At 47.2% G+C, this 15921-nt stretch overlaps 1 protein-coding gene across 3 annotated transcripts in view; it reads right to left on the minus strand.

Moving 5' to 3' along the window:
• LOC118217650 (zinc finger matrin-type protein 4-like) overlaps positions 1–15921 on the minus strand; it is a 98366-nt gene that overhangs the window by 46937 nt on the left and 35508 nt on the right. Inside the window, exon 1 of one of the 3 annotated variants that reach the window (XM_035399587.1) lies at positions 10469–11001. The exons of 1 other annotated variant lie outside the window; for it this stretch is intronic. The gene's annotated coding sequence lies outside the window, so the exon portion shown is untranslated. One more of the 3 variants, XM_035399589.1, reaches the window with a different exon arrangement.

Below are 15921 nucleotides of genomic sequence, written 5' to 3' on the forward strand. Positions count from 1 at the left end.
AAAGATCTAGCGGGGGAAACCATGATGGGACTGACAGGGCTCAATCCCCTCAAAGCAGGCTCAGCGACACCCGGCCAGAGAGCGTCAAAATGTCACCCCTCATCGCCATCACAACCAGAGAGAGAGAGGGAGGGAGAGAGAGAGAGAGAGCGGACTAAGAGAGAGAGAGCAGGAGGGAGACAGACCAGGAATGAGAGAGAAAAACGAGGGAAGGGAGTGTAGGGCTGGACAATAAATTAAAATGAATTAATATATTTTGAGCGCAATAACAATCATCGCCACTATGTGGAGTATCGGCTTTCTTAACTTCCTTTTTTATTAATCATACTTCATAACCTCCAAACTGTTGATATGACAGCCAATCAGAAGCATGGCCATACAGCTCCCAGCTGGTGATCATGTGATGCTTTCTTTTTTGTTGATCACATGGTCATATCTACACCCAAGTGTTAGGAGAGAAGTTCTGTCCCCCCAGAAGCATTCCATGTAGTTTGGAGGTTCACTGACACATCAGGTATGATCAGCTAGTCCAAACAGAGCGAGAAAGAAAGATGGACACAGAAGAGGGACTGAAGGAAACAGAGGGAGAGGGAGTGAAAGAAAAAAAGAGATGGAGGCAAAAAAGAAGTGCAGGAAGAGATAGAAACAGGAAGAGATTGAGAACATTGAGAGCAGAAAAGTGAGAGAGAGAGAAAGAAGGAGAGAAAGAGCGAGAACGAGCAGACGGCAGAGTTGAACTTTTTTGTTAGCTAACTCACTCATGCAAGACGTCTGACTGCCTGACCTCGTGCAATTTATTCCCCCTCCGTTATTCAGTTTGCATTCATGAGGTCTCCCCAATATCAGCTCCCTGCGCCCCGGCCTCTGCTCCACCGCCCCGAGCGCCCGACGCTATCCGAAAACAAACATGGAGGGCAAACCTTTTCCCCCGTCCAGGGCTCTGAGCGCCACACAGAATAACTGCTGCCTTACAGACCGCTTTAATGGGACGGATGGACGGACGGACAGATGGACGGACGAGCGCTGCAAACACATGTAAGAAGTGCCTTACACCAGTCATTTAAAACGCACAATACAAATATTCCGCTGCAGTTGGCCATACTTACAGTCAGACCTGGGTAAAATACGTATTTGTTTTGGATTCAAATACTTTTCTGTGCTCTATTGATTTTGCCTGGAGTAGCGGAGCCTGCCAATACGACCAGAAGGCGGGGTTTGCGCTTTTTTGAGAGTATTTCATTGGTTCCAATAAACCAGACAAGACCAGTAAAGCACAGAAAAGTATTTGAATCCAAAGCAAATACGCATTTGACCCAGGTCTGCTTACAGTGAAGACTGCCATCTACTACACAAATATATGGCCTGTCTGAAGCTTTCCCATAGCCCCATCCATCTCATCAGACATACTGTACTGTACGTGCCTGCTTAAGAATCCCCAAAGAATCTGGCCCCCATGAGGAAGAATCCAGAAAATGCCGGTGTTGCATATTCCTTTCAAGAAAGAAAACTTGCACAGTCAAATATTATTTTGGATGCGTACATTACCAGCATTCATATGAAAGCGTTAGAGAGACCGTTCTAAAAACACCCCCACAGCACAGTGCCACACCAACCAGGAAGATGCTGTGCAGGCCACAAGGCTGACTGATAAGGGCCTGGTAACAGCAAGCTATGACCTCCCCGTGTTCTTCATTTCTTTCCAGTTATGCTGATCCACTGCCCTCTTATGGTAAACAATCCTTGTCTGGATACTACTTTTGGTTATCTTCATGGGTGGGCAGTATTTGGAATGTGTGTGCGCATGCTGTTATGGCAGTACAGTACTATGAGTTAAATGCCACCCTTTTGTGTTGTTTATTTCAGCGCTGATGCACCTGATGGCTCGGTCTATACACTGCAACGGATCCAACAACATCCACATGATAACATCTACCACACTGCGCTGCACAGCACCCAGTTCAGCACAGGTGCAATGCCACACAGCACCCAGCTCAGCACAGGTGCAATGCCACACAGCACCCAGCTCAGCACAGGTGCAATGCCACACAGCACCCAGCACAGCACAGGTGCAATGCCACACAGCACCCAGCTCAGCACAGGTGCAATGCCACACAGCACCCAGCTCAGCACAGGTGCAATGCCACACAGCACCCAGCTCAGCACAGGTGCAATGCCACACAGCACCCAGCACAGCACAGGTGCAATGCCACACAGCACCCAGCTCAGCACAGGTGCAATGCCACACAGCACCCAGCTCAGCACAGGTGCAATGCCACACAGAACCCAGCTCAGCACAGGTGCAATGCCACACAGCACCCAGCTCAGCACAGGTGCAATGCCACACAGCACCCAGCACAGCACAGGTGCAATGCCACACAGCACCCAGCACAGCACAGGTACAATGCCACACAGAACCCAGCTCAGCACAGGTGCAATGCCACACAGAACCCAGCACAGCACAGGTGCAATGCCACACAGAACCCAGCACAGCACAGGTGCAATGCCACACAGAACCCAGCTCAGCACAGGTGCAATGCCACACAGAACACAGCACAGCGAGGGTTCAATGCCACACACAACCCAGCACAGCGAGGGTTCAATGCCACACAGCACCCAGCACAGCGCGGGTTCAGTTCAGTGCCACGCAGCACCCAGCACAGCGCGGGTTCGGTTCAGTACCACACAGACTTCATGACTGGTCACGGCCGCTGGGTACAGTCTCTTATACACAGCTGGGTGGCTTTAATGACAAATATGACGGTGAAGCTAGATGAGGGGAAAATAAATTGAAAAATAAATTGCTGTCCGTAGGAATCATCATCCAATCAGCATCTTTATCAGGCGCTCTAGTGTTTGTGGAGCACTTTTTGGGCAGGGGTAACATCCCTGTCACCCCACATTCTATTGCTAGAGAGGAAACCACAGCGTGAAGAGAGAATGGCTTTAATCCCCAGTCACTTATAGGGCTGTAGACCGTAATACGATGTGAGGGATGGAAAAAATGTTTAAAAAAAGAAATAATTTTTAAAAAAATCACCGACCCAACGTGGGTGCTTCCTGTGTGCTGAACCACTGGTGTTTCAGGACTGCTTACTGTAACCCACATAAACATGTCTGCACTACGCCACAGAACGGCCCAGACAACGCACTGCAGGTAAAACTTGACACAAACTGAACACGCATATCTACAAAAAAAAAAACAAAAAAAAAAACACACACCTGTATTTAGGCCTGCACATTAACGGGGGGGGGAGTACAAGAGATGACAGCAACAGTGCCACTCCATTCCACAATCACTATTGCGCCCCCCCCCCAACCCCCCTTGTATAGAGCCACCAAAAGCCCAACTGTAGTAGAGGGCCTATTTCGTTGGGGGTAAATCTGGCACCAGCTAGCATTTCCCTCAGCTAGCCTTTCCCCTCAGCTAGCCTCAGCACTCTGGGATACATTTCAGCCAGCACTACGGTTTCAGCTCCTCATGCAGCACAAAGGCTCTGGCAGCCGCGGAAACGTGAGATTAATGTTTCAGCGCCAAGCCAAAAGGGCGCGATGCTTACAGCCATTACTCAAAATTAAGAGCAGAGGGTGTCGTCGTGGCAGCGCTGATTGAAGGGCCCCCTTTTCTCACAAGCTGCGATTTAACACACGTCACATTCGGGTCCGTCATCATCACCTTACACATAACAATCATTTTCACTCATTTCCATTTCAGTCCCCATTCTAAAGGCCGTCATCTGAATAGTATTTAAATAAATGAGCGCTTGCTACCGGCAAACATTTTATTTACACAAGTTTACTGAGAAAACTGCTTGTGCGGTAACACGTGAAGACTGTCGCATCTCACTACAACGCCCTTGTCCTACCCATAGGAAAGAACGCGCCAAAGTTTGTCACCGCTTGTTGAAGTTAAAGGGCAAACCTGCAAGAATAGCTTTCGAAACAACCACGGCGGCGTTTTTTAACGACGTCTTTTAACGACGAGCACAAATCCAGGAGCTGCCCGGAGGAGGCGTGAAGCGGTGACCTTGTCTAGGGGAGCCTGTCAGTCACTGGTCTCCTGTTTTACAGGCGTGTGCTATTAATGTAAACCGAATGTAAACGGAATCCAGCCCAGGGACACTGTGGAGTCCATCGTGCTAAGGGGGGGGGGGGGGGGGGGTTGAGGTTGGGGGGGTCGCCTCGGGAGAGGGATATCTTGGATGAAGCTGGATGAAGCCAAAGTGGGGGCAGCGTTTTGGCCAGCAGGGCTCCAGCCCGTGACGGCAGGGTCTGTGATGTATTAAATGAGTCAGAGAACCTGCTGAAGGTGACGCGGCGTTGAGTTCCGAAATGCGCCCGGACGCAGCGGCTGGCGCTGGGCCGACACCCCTATCACGGGACACGGGCACAGGTCCCCGAGAACGCCATTACCGGAGACTGACCCGCCTCACCTCACTGGGGCAGCGGGTGACCTCGAGGACCCGGCAGTGGGTGGGGGGCAGCGGGTGACCTCGAGGCCCCGGCGGGGGGTGGGGGGCAGGGGGCACGGGACAAGGGCCCAGCAGGACGCCAGGGACAGGGCAGGTGCCCACGAGAGCTTGGCAAGCTCCGCGGCGTGTCTGGATTCAGCCCGTGCCAACGTCCGGGCAGGGTGCCAGATAGCCTGGGATGACGGGACAGATGCCATTGCCTTTTTAAAATGGTTTATTTCTGGTCGCACGGTTGCCGTGACGTACAGCAGTCACGTCACACTGCAAAGCCGCGCATGAGAATCAAGAGATTGAGAGGAAAAAACAAACAAAAAAAAAAAAACAGACATCTGTGTGCATTGAAGAAAACCAGGGCAGGCGAATGACTGCATCATTCTCAGGGATCTCCATACCAACGGATCCAATAAAATTCAGAGATGCCCCTCGGCTGGGTTCATCTGACAGCTACTTTGCACCCTCCGGTGAATTACCGAACACAAAAACAGTTATGCAGCAGGACAGGGAGGGATCATTTCTCTCTGGCGCTGGAAGTCTCCCAGCGTGGCCCGAGGGTGACCCCATCGCTCGTGCGACAGAAGCACGCGGCTGGGATGCTGAGGGCGTCGGGTTTTGTGTGCGATACTATCTGAGTGCTATCCGGGGAGCGCTAACCGGGGAGCGCTAACCGGGGAGCGCTAACCTAGCAGTGCTAACCGGGGAGCGCTAACCGGGCATCGCTAACCAGGGATCGCAAACCACGAAACGTTAACTGGAGAGCACTATAACCAGCGAGCGTGAACCACTGGGGAACGCTAACTGGAGGAGCACTAACCAGGCATCGCTAACTGGAGAGCACTAACCAGGCATCGCTAACTGGAGAGCGCTAACTGGGGAGCACTAACCAGGCATCGCTAACTGGAGAGCGCTAACCGGGGAGCACTAACCAGGCATCGCTAACTGGAGAGCGCTAACCGGGGAGCACTAACCAGGCATCGCTAACTGGAGAGCGCTAACCGGGGAGCACTAACCAGGCATCGTTAACTGGAGAGCACTAACTGGGGAGCACTAACCAGGCATCGCTAACTGGAGAGCGCTAACCGGGGAGCACTAACCAGGCATCGCTAACTGGAGAGCGCTAACTGGGGCGCACTAACCAGGCATCGCTAACTGGAGAGCACTAACTGGGGAGCACTAACCAGGCATCGCTAACTGGAGAGCGCTAACCACTGGAGAGCGCTAACCAAGGAGCGCTAACCACCGGGGAGCGCTAACCGAGACCCTGTTCTCTGACCCTTCTCCTCCCTCCTCACAAGCACACAGGCCGCGCTGAGAGCTCCCGGGCAGCCGGCCAGGGTTCGGAGTCTCTGACGCGCGCGGAACGCGTCTCCCTGCGTTCCAGGACGAGACACGCTGTCCATCAACAATCGCACAAGGTCCGCCGGTGCTGCGCGAATATCAGCCAAACCGTAAAGAGCAAGAGAGCGGTGTCCCTGATTACGAGCGGGCCTATGGATTTCACGCTTTTATTATGTTTTATAAATAGTTAATTCCAATAATAACAGCTGATCTAAGCCCCAAATAGATCTCGTCTTTATTAGCAGTAGCATGTGGTCTTTCGACAGGGGGACACTGAGGACTCGCAGACACCATCTATTCACGTCTCATTAGCGAGGAATAAAACTATTAATTGTTTTGGAAAGGTCACAGTGTGCTGTGCATGATTGATAACCTGAGAAGTAGAAACATGGCACAGTATGCATGCGGTGATGCTGGAGTACACTGCCCAGAAAAATAATATTTAATACAGCCTGATTATTACATGAGTCATTGTGTTCATTAGCTAATGCCTTTCCAAAGGCAGACTGGAAACATAAAATTTTTAATTCAGCTCAGCTTCCATGCCACCAAGATGGATATGTAATTAACTGATTTCATAGTACTCTCTCTCACACTTTCCCTCGCCCTGTAATACAAACACACACACACCTGTGTGTGTGTCTGTATTTGTGTGCATGTGCGCATGTGTATGTGTGTGTGCGTGCGTGCTTGTACGCGTATGTCTGTGCATGTGTGTGTATAATGTCTGTGCATGTGTGTGTGCATGGACATGTGTGTGTATGTGTGTGTGCGTGCGTGTGTGTCTGTGTGTGTGCGTGTGCATGTGCGTCTGTGTGTGTGTGTGTGTGTGTGTGTGTGTCCATTTATCTGTGGCTGTTTTTTCTGAATGGACTGGCAGTGCAGTGTGCCTCCCTGCACAGTGATCGTCAGTAATACTGGAGATCGCACACTTCACCAGGACAACAAGCAGAACACATCACTCAGCAGCCAGAACACCCGCGCACACAGGCAAGCCTGCCCACTGAAGATGAAGTGCACAGGGAGGGAGGGAGAGAGAGGGAGAGAGAGAGGGAGGGAGAGGGAGAGAAAGCAAGGGAGAGGGAGAGAGAGAGGGGAGAGAGAGAGGGAGAGAAAGAGCAAGGAAGAGGGTGAGAGAGAGAGGGAAAGAGGGGGGAAAGGGAGAGAGAGGGAGGGAAGGAGGGAGAGAGCAAGGGAGGGGGAGAGACAGAGGGAGAAAGAGGGGGGAGAGAGAGAGGGAGAGAAAGAGCAAGGAAGAGGGTGAGAGAGAGGGGGGAAAGGGAGAGAGAGGGAGGGAAGGAGGGAGAGAGGGAGACACAGAAAGAGAGATAGAGGGACAGGGAGCTAGGGAGACAGAGAGACAGAGGGGAAGAGAGAGCAAGGGAGAGGGAGAGAAAGAAGCCAGTATGCCAATGCTTGTAGAGGACTTTCAATGTCATTCGGTGTCCTTTAAGTGTACGCCTTGGTCATTCTCTATGTGCACAGTGAGCAGGATACGCCTTGGTCATTCTCTATGTGTACAGTGAGCAGGATACGCCTTGGTCATTCTCTATGTGCACAGTGAGCAGAATACGCCTTGAAACTGGAAATAACAGTGCACTACTGGGGCCTTCAGTACACTCACCAGGTGCCTGAGGAGGACTGTGAGGTTTTATGGGCTGTGATGCAGTACAGCATTCAAAGGACACACACTGTTTTTCTTTTTTCCCCTCTGTTTTCTACAACCGCAGTGATGCTGCTCGGTGCCGTCCCTGCTACAGCCTTGTGCCTCGCTTTGACCGAAAGAATCACTGCAAGATGGAGATTACTGAACTAATAATAAAAACGTTTTCACACTTGTCCTGTGATTACTATGAAAAGACATTGAGTGCTAAAACTAGAGTGATTCAAATCAGCGTTCACGTTATAAATACCCACTTCAAACTTCACTACGGCTGAAAAAACAGCTATAATTGCCAGCTTTGCTCAAGCAAAAACCTATAATTAGTTTTTTTTAAATAAAAACACAGCAAGCTGTGGTATCCTGTGTATTCCATAGGCTAATATGCCATCCTCACTGTGTGTTCAGCAATCCTAGACCACTGTCAGAGCACAAAATGAAATATACCCGAATTTATACAGCATGCTCAATCTAATTAGGCTTTAAAGTGCAATAGCGCACTCAAATCTGAAGGCTCGTGTTAGCGCCCCATAAAAAACGTATTGGAATAGCTTCCTAATGCTGTGCGGTGAAGCTCTGACTCCTGGCTAACGGAGCTGAACTTCCGCCCCAGAAGTCAGCAGAACTGTGAGCCGTCATCATCATGACCACAGGATCAGCAGGCAGAAAAGACTGCACGCGGAGGAGAAATTAAGCGAACAGACGATGTTCCGAGGCAACGCAGCCGGAATTCTTAGTTGCGCATGTCTGTTATTGCAACCGAATTTGCATTCTTATTGCGCCCGTTGCCTTCCGTTCAATCTGCATGACTGCGAAATTAGACGCATGCGGAATTTCTCCGATTGGGCCCTTTGGGAAAGTTCTTCAGTGTATACCAAAAACTTTATGACTCATAAAACAATTTCTACACTCACGCAAATCCAATTGTACGGTCCCTAATTGTAGCAAACATCATGAGCCAGTCTTACATGGTAACACAGGTGGTAGCTTTTGAAAATGTTTTCAAAAAATGTTTTAAATTTACATTGATGGCTCATTCTGGGACAGTAAATTTGCTGCCCACTGTCCCTATCAAATAAATAAATAAATAAATAATGCATACCAAAATGAAAATTATACACCGCCATGAGTTATGCTGACATAAGGCAGAACAGGTACATACTACAGGAATTCAACACAAATACAGTTCAATTCAAAACAACCCCTAAGCAGAGTGAATAGCTAGCAAACAGCCACATGGTTCTGCCACAAAGAATTCAGTTCAGTTCATGAAGGTGGCAAATGGCACGGGACTTGCTACAGCCAAGGAACGATCACAGGCAGGTGGAAAGTAGGCCGGTGATCACATTCTGAGTGCTATGATAAAGAAAAAGTCAGGCCTGGTAATATTAATATATTATAATAGGCTGAATATGTACTTTATTTTCTTACTGCATTTTTTTTCAGCATTTAATTTCAATATTTAATAATTCAATAGTTTAATGCATTTCAAATTTTTTAAAGCAAATATCCTTAAATGAGGTCAAATTAATAAATACTTCTACTGCTACCACCACCACTACTACTCCTAATAATAATAACAACAACAATAGTAACAACAACAATAATAATAACAAAAACAATAATAACATGAATTATTATTATTGTTATTATTATTATTATTATGTGGTTTTTAATGCAGTCGTGTTTCCGCTCATGGACCACTCAAAATCTTCAGCGGGCCCTGGGAAGTGGTCCACACTTTGCGGAAGACGCCTCGGTCTGCAGTGGAGCGGTTCCATTAGCCATCCCGCTAAGAAATGACATCAGATTGCACGAGGCGACGACAGTCGGCATAGCGGTTAAAAATAGGCACCGCACAACACTTGAGAAATGACAAACTGTGAGACCACCTGTTGTGTTTAGTAACTAGCGTGCCAATAGCATGATATTAATCGGGTAAGCAGGCCTAATGTGAGGAGTGTGCAGAGTGCCTGCTCTCGATGACGAGCGGGAAAGCACCATAATCCCCCTTTCTGAACATGAAATAAAGTAATGATGCGCAGAATATAATTAAGACACACGCAACCAACGTAATGTTTTCAAACACTAGCCTACCCGTCAAAATGTGGAATCTTGTCTTGGAGAGCTGTCTACCAATAGCAGTCATGCTTGATAGCCCAAACGGACCGTTAATCAGGAGACTGTCCATCCTTCTCGTGCCACCTGTACGCAAAGATACTGGCGGGGCTGGCACCAGTCCGTGCGCGTGCAAACTGGTGAGCCTTTTTAAGGACAGCTCAAACTATTCATTGTGAAAGCGAGCAGAGTAGTGCAGTATAATCAGCTGGACTTCCTAATAATAAAACCATTAATACCGAACCCAGACAAAAACAAGTCAGAAAGGCCAAAAATTATAATTAGGCTACATTCTGTCAATGCCGCGGTATGTTGGGCAAGCATACATACAAACTCTTTTTTCTAAGACTTTGCATCTGCCCAAACCTCACATTTCGATGCTTACTGTAATAAACAACAGGGTTTTCCATAACGTTTTAGTCTACTAAATTAAACGGAAAATTCCGTAGGCTACGATCCAACATACTGCAAAGCCTATGCATGATACACAGAATAGGCTACCTGAAAGTTAATTCAAGGAGAAATGCCCATGCACCTATTTTGTCAGTACCACGTGTAAGTAACCGCAACTGTTGGTGATTTAAACCTTCCTCGTGGCGCATTGTTTATTTCTCGCGCTCGCGCAAAACGACTAGTTTCCCACAACATAACAACGCGTTAATCATTTAACGCGGTTCACTAGAATCAAATAAGATGAATCGGCTCGCATAATGCCGCTTGCACAGCCTAATGAATGCCATCCTATACCACAGCGGTGTCAGCACATAAGACGGTACGTTTGCCAGATAGAGCATTTTCTGGAGCTTATTTGACTCACCACCGCACTAATACGTTGTCCCTTCGACAAACCCGTTCCCAATCCCAAAATCAAGGATCCTTTGCTTACGTTTTAAAAATCGCACATGAATCCAAAAGTTGAGGTTGGTTGCTGGGTGATTTTGTTTCAGTCCTCCTCCTTCCAGAGCGCGCGTGAGGTTTTGAAAAGCGCAGCCTACGGATTTTTTTTTTGCCAAGTAATTATTAATTCGCGCTGTTAACACTCGATACAGGTAACAGAAATGCTCCCCTCTCTATCACTGGAGTATGCAAGTAAACCCATGAGAGAGGGTCCGCCTGAACTCTGCGCCGACTCCTCTCGCATCCCATGGAAATGACAGTCTCAGTACGAACACATCAGGAGAGCGCGAATGACATTGCGCGAGCGAGTGAAAGAGAGAGCACAACAAGGATAGACGTCAGGGACACCGCGCTAGTAGTGGGAGCCGGAATACGGCGTAGCCTACAATGCACCCGCACGCGCGAGTATTGGCTTAATGTAAAACGCCAGTTTTAAGGACGAAGCAATACACAGATGCGATGATAACATTAAGTCCACCAGAGAGCAGAGTATTAGTCAATAATCAGCACGCGCACCAGCTCGGGTGCGTGCGCTCAGCTTTACGGAAATTACCCACTACACATTCCGGCAACGCTCTACAAGTCTGTTTACAGTAACGATAATTTGATGCTTTTTTTTCAACGATTTGTTTTTGCAATGATTTAGACTACTTTTGTTCCTCATTCTGCTAGAGGAAAAACTGTATGTTTTCTTGAATATTTTAACTATTTTACCCGCTGTTTTATTATATATCGCAACAGGTTCATAGATGTCTTTATTATGGCATGCGTTCAAGGGTAGTCATGCTATATTACATAATCTGGCATCTGTGAGGCGATTTTTTTAGGAACCGCCGTGATTTTACTATTGTTGATACACAGTGGCGGACTCAGGCTGTTTGAAGGGCAGGGGCGAAAAAATAAAAAGGGCAGCTACCGCACGACATGGGGTCCCACCAGCGCACAAAAAGCTATGATGCATCGTGTTTTCTCACTTGGAAGGGCATCTAAGAGGGCACTTCATGAGTTTTTTTTTCATCAGAAAGGCACCTGTAGGGAACCTCAAGTTTATCCCATTGTAAGGGCACCTATATGGCACCACATCACATTTTCTCCAATGGAGGGGCATCCATTAGGAACCTTCCCCACATTCTCACGCATGTAGGGACACCCTTTACAGCACCGCGGGAAGTTTCCTAAACATTTTATCAGCCTCATTACATTTTACAACATAACACAACCTGGTTGACTACCTGTGGTCTTAACCAGCCACAATCAATTACAATTTTACCAGCGTTGCTGAGGGCGGATGTTATAATTTCATACCCTGAATGGAAAGATTTTTTGGGGCGACCATTCGCATATGCTCCCTTTAAGAATCAGATCGGAGCAAAGCGAATGCGGCGCCTTGGCAGACAAAAAGTAGAGCTCGAGCCAACAATCGCGCGAGGAATAATGGCGGGATTGAAAATTTATTTCTAATTAAACAGAAGAAGTAAAGCGCGAGGGCTTTGGTGGCCTAAAGCAATACCTGTCCTGAGCTGACTTAAATCCAACTAAGAAAAACATACTGGACTGGAGGAATGGCCTTCACACACAGTAAAATGCCCAGTGCTAATTCAGCTCCTAACAGTGTTAATTCAACGCTTGGTCCCAATCCGGAATGCGGGCCCAAATCTTATCTGTCAAGAGCTGAATTAACATTGGACAATTTACTGCGCATTAAGTCCCATGTCTCTTGTAGGCCCAGAAATACGCAGGTTGATCCATGCCTGCCATAAACCAAGCCAAAAGTATTGTAGCCTACATACTGCAATAAATATATACCACTGCAACAAAATCTCAGATTTTTTCAAGGGGATATTCGGTGTTCCAAAAACAGAGCATATCTCAATACGAGCAGTTCGTGAAATATTAAGTTTTCTTTCAGGGTCGTGCTGTATGGAAAAACGAGAACCATTGTGCTTACAAGAATTTAGTAATGGTCGATTCACAGCGTGAAATAGTATATTCTACCAAATTCCTCGTTTTTATTTCTGTCTAAATGTAGCTTTCCGCATCTGTGTTCCATTCACTCGCATTAAACTGGAGCGCTCCATTCATAATTCGATGCATTATTATATAAATGGTGTTAATAAAATCGCTCCACTTAGACGGCAGCGCAAAGAAGCATATTCATCGATTACAATGGGGGCTCATTAAACGCTTTCGACAAATTCCCGCTGCTTTTCAGAAGGAATCCAGTTCCTTGTCATTCAAAAATACAAACGCGAGAAAGACTGAAGAAGCCAATTTAATTTGCGAAACATCCGATGAACAATCTGTGGAAGGCCAGCGCGTGCGGTCCAATGTATGCTGTACTATTACATGACGGTTGGGTTTTGAACACCCAAGCGCCTGTCCTTGGGCTATGTTAAGCAAGGATAGGTCAAAATCAGCAACTGTTCCAAAGTGGACTGGAGACGATTGCTACAAACAAGTTTAACGACGGAGGCAGCCACCACCATTGACGTATTTTCTGTGCATAGTAGTGTATGTAGCTGTAACTATTGCAATAGCCAAGGCGTGCTTCACAGAGATATTGGAGCGCCAATACTTGATATTTGCAATTGTTGCTGACATTTTAATCTCTGCAAGTTCAGTGCCGTTTTTTCATTATTTTCGCTCGCCGAAGTTCTAAAGATAGAACAAAAGCTGCCGCTTTTTAACCGTAGAGAGGCAAACCTGATGAATAACAATACGCGCGTGATGCGTACAGCAGCTTCAGTTTCCATTATAAAATTGAATCCCACTCTTTGATGTCCGGACTTGTTATTCTGTCCAATAAAATCGCATCACATTAGCACTCGCAGAGTATTATTTTCTCTGATCTAAATTCGGCTGGGTCTAACGTCACATGATTGCGGATTGTGTTCTCGTGCTCAAGAGATTTCGCGTCTACGTGGAAAGAAGCTTCAGGAGCCTTGGCACGCAGTGGCACACGCATCCCGACCTCCACCATTTGGCAACCCCCGGTGGCCCGCGGTCACGTGACCTCACGGTGGCCAGGGCAATCAAGGTGGAGGTCGGTTGGCGTGCCTGCCAGGCAATGACAGCTCCGCTCCCATGAGGTGAAAAATACTTAGTTAAGAGGGGCTCGTCTTCTCAGATGTTGACACGGGCACTCCTTAGAAAAGCACTCCGATTCCTGCGCTATCCACCGAAGCACCCCCGACTGCATTAAATGAAACTATCGAGCGCCTTTGGGGGCCGAAGCATGCGGGTCGTTTCAAATTAATAGATCGATTTTCATTACCAGCAGCAGTGTATAAGCTTTAAAAGACCAATTTAATCAGCTGTCCCACAGACGCTGCAGCAATGACACTGAGCCCAGGGTGTAGGTTCACAGAGCTCCCTTTCTGGAACTCAGTTGTGATGACGTCTTTACGCAGCCTCGCCACCTGGCGTCAGACTGCACTGTCATGTCAGACAGGAGGACAGGTGTGCGTGGCAGAAATGGCCGGTGATTTCCCCTTGGTTTGTATGACAGCTGATGTAAAGTGCTCAGTGTCTTCTCTACGGACTGTTAAACAGCGAAACTAAACAAAAACAGAAAGAGGCAAAACTTTTCAATTCTCACAGATCACATGATGTGGAGGATTGGCATGCACCTTTCACAGTCCATTATTGCTAAGGGAAATATAAAAGTGTTTAATTCCCATACACTTTCAGACAATTAAATATATTTTTAATATTACCCAGTCAGTCTGTGTAGTTTAAGTGCACTCTGATCAAAAGCTACACATTTTCATGTTTTACCGCTTGTACCCGAGGGCAGAATTTGCATACACTGAACAGGTAGCTTAGACTCTAAATGAAATGGTCTGGACAGTAGCACAGGAAAAAAACATTCATTTGACTGTAAGGGAATATGCGATTCAATCAAACCCTCTGGATTATTCTGTCAGCTTAATTTAATACGGCTTACTTTGCACGTACTCTCGCAATACAGGGGCATGAAGTAAGAGCTCCGGGCCAGTCAAAATGAGCTTTCACGGGGGTGATTAAACAAGCCATTGTCCCAACTGATTGGCAAGACCACCAGTTCAAACGTTCTGAATTGACAACCTCACAGACGGCACGGTGATGCCGTGGATAGCACAGTCACCACACAGCAAGAAGGTCGTGGGTTCGAATCCCAGACGGGGCCTTCCTGCGTGGAGTCTGCATGTTCTCCCCGTGCCTGCGTGGGTTTCCTCCGGGTACTCCGGTTTCCTCCCGCAATCTAAAGACATGCAGGCTAAGGGGAACTCGCAGGACATTGCTGCAAAAGAGCATGCGTGCTCAGTCAGCCAACCTATACATAAAGCTAAATACATGTCCCACTTTTCTAGAATGTACAAGTGTCTGATTTGTTTTTTTTTATGGGCAGGTACATAATTTCTTGCACTGTAGACTGTTTGATCACCTGCAGTGCATTTATCTACCAGCAACTTAAATTGTTTCACTCACAGTTTTGTCTTTAAAGCAGCCCACTTAGGAGAGAAAACCCTGGTGTGGTAGCACTGCTCCTGGAAGGGCTTTCAAAACAACGGTGGAATTGTGGGAAATCTGTCAACAGGGGATCAGGATCTGTTACGAGAAAACATGCGGTTGAGCCTCTGCATTCTCACAAGGCCCACGTGGTGCGGGCTGCTCCCATATGTCAATCACATTGTGGGGAGGTCGCTGTCCAAGGTATTCCAAAATTTTAAGAATGCCCGTAGGCTACAGACACGCAAGCAGAAATGCATATTTATGTAACGTTGCATAAGTGTATGTCCTGTAGGCCTAAGTGGCATCATAATTAAAGTAATTTAGACGCATTCTCATGTGGAATTGGGATTTTTGCTAGAAAATGCAGTAAAGGCTTTGAAACATTTATCGCCTCCTAGAGGCGGTTGAAGGTAATGTACAGAAAATTGACTTAAACTTAATAATTGGGCCCTATATGTGGACTCAAGTGTGGTTGTTGATTTGACGTTGCGCAATATTATGCAGGTATAAGCAGATACACTACATAGATCATTTAGTGACATGTTTTTGCTATTTTAGTTTGCTGCCATTTTTTTTTTTTTACTGAAGTTTAATTTTAAACAAATCGCATTTGGTTTGATTGCATATACCCTTAAAGTGGCTAAGTGTGTTTAACTGAATCTCGGGGTGAGTCTGCTCAGGGGATCGTTTGACCTTGTGGCCGTGGCCTGACCTTAAACCCCATTGATCTACTGTGAAATGTGCCACATGCCCGTTGGACAACACAAAGTATGTGACCGTGAAATCTATCAGGACGGACACGGCGCTTCCCTACAGGGAAACAGGACATTTAGTGGATGAGTCGGTGTTTTGCGTCTGCTCCAGAAGCACTATCTGGTGTTTAATTTCATGCACAAATACTGTGGTTTAAAATGCTACCACACACCCACTGAGGACGGCAAAGGCCTA

This window comes from Anguilla anguilla, chromosome 18 (assembly GCF_013347855.1).
Source record: "Anguilla anguilla isolate fAngAng1 chromosome 18, fAngAng1.pri, whole genome shotgun sequence".
NCBI classification, from domain to species: Eukaryota; Metazoa; Chordata; class Actinopteri; order Anguilliformes; family Anguillidae; genus Anguilla; species Anguilla anguilla.